This window comes from Centropristis striata, chromosome 10 (genome assembly GCF_030273125.1).
Source record: "Centropristis striata isolate RG_2023a ecotype Rhode Island chromosome 10, C.striata_1.0, whole genome shotgun sequence".
In the NCBI taxonomy this organism is placed as follows: domain Eukaryota; kingdom Metazoa; phylum Chordata; class Actinopteri; order Perciformes; family Serranidae; genus Centropristis; species Centropristis striata.
In genome coordinates this window covers 14,627,837-14,628,232 of record NC_081526.1, presented here as the reverse complement: position 1 = coordinate 14,628,232, position 396 = coordinate 14,627,837, and the positions used below count along the sequence as shown (strand labels likewise).

The 396-nt window shown below is 39.6% G+C and overlaps 1 long non-coding RNA gene across 1 annotated transcript in view; it reads left to right on the top strand.

The window, feature by feature from the left end:
• The window catches only part of LOC131979176 (uncharacterized), a 15,713-nt gene extending 15,710 nt beyond the window's left edge, over positions 1 to 3 (top strand). Inside the window, exon 3 of the long non-coding RNA XR_009395033.1 lies at positions 1 to 3. This exon is cut by the window's left edge and continues 437 nt beyond it. This is a non-coding gene — a long non-coding RNA (uncharacterized LOC131979176).
• Positions 4 to 396: the final 393 nt, after the last annotated feature.

Sequence of the window (396 nt, the reverse complement as noted above, 5' to 3'; positions counted from 1 at the left end):
ATTTTTTACATTTAGAATAGTATTTAGAGACTTGTGGTATCTAAAACACTTTTTATAACTAAAGAAAATTAGGAAAGGCCGGAAAACTGGGGTGATCTACCATAGTTAAGGTAGTTCACACTCCTGTCCGGCAGGTGGCGGCTGCATATTAATCAGCTATTGTATACTCTTGTCTAGATCTAACGAGCAAAATCTCGACCAACTGGCTTTAGCTAGCGCATTGGTCGGCTCTGTGCGCTCGTAAATATTCAAATGCAAAATGTCATGGCAGCTGATTGTCAGAAGTTTCTTGAAAAACAGTAAAAGTAATGGCGTTGATAAATGCGGTAAAATAAGAGGGATTGGTGCGATGGACGAGGGAGGACGAGCTTGTTTCACCTTTTTTCTGCTTATTAT